Source organism: Arachis ipaensis, chromosome B03 (assembly GCF_000816755.2).
Source record: "Arachis ipaensis cultivar K30076 chromosome B03, Araip1.1, whole genome shotgun sequence".
NCBI classification, from domain to species: domain Eukaryota; kingdom Viridiplantae; phylum Streptophyta; class Magnoliopsida; order Fabales; family Fabaceae; genus Arachis; species Arachis ipaensis.
Window position 1 is genome coordinate 192,948 of NC_029787.2, and position 904 is coordinate 193,851.

Sequence of the window (904 nt, forward strand, 5' to 3'; positions counted from 1 at the left end):
TATCTTGCTCAAAATATTGCAATTGCGTTTCTTGCAATCCATTCATTATTCTCGCTGAGTTTCATTTTTAATTTGAACACTAATTAACGTTATAATAAAGTATTCTTAATGACAAAATTCCTAAGTTCAAACATGAGATCGATCACCGTACCACTCAAGATAATTAACAAATATGTGGACGAAAATAATTAGATGAAATTAAATATGTTTTAAATTTTCATACAATTCAAACTTTTAAATTCTTATGTCATGAAAGTCTTGATCATAATAAAGGATTATAAAAATCAAGTTGCTCAAGAAAGCTTCTAGGATTCAGATCTTATTAAACTGTTACGAACGTGTTTTTTGACATCTCTTAACTTATAATTAGCCTCATAAATAGATTCTTTAAGTTTACATCTTATATGTTGTTTAAGTCTACTCCTTTGAAATAGATTCTCATACTATTAAATGTTGTTTAAGTATTATTGAAAATTGAGTAGTTACATTGGATGGTCTTAATAAACTTATGGTATGTTAGTTCGTTAGCTTTTGATTAAAGTAAAAAAATACAAAGATCTTAGATCTGATGAGAACTGTTAATAGTTAATAATTAGTGTATATATCAAATTATTTCTATATATGTAGTATAGGAATGGCTTCAACAAGGCTAAGCTCTTAGATCTTGATTTTGGTTATGATATTGAGATTTGGTTTAATAAAGTTTCTTTGGGGAAGTGCATGCACTTTATTTTATATTTAGTAAATCATCATGTACATATATTTGTAATAGAAAAATAAGTGTTTTTAAAATTAATTTATATTTATTAAAATTTAAAAATCTAATATAATTTCATATATTAATTCATATCTAAATTTTAAAAATTATTATAATATTTTTAAATTTAAAACCTATTTTAAAAGC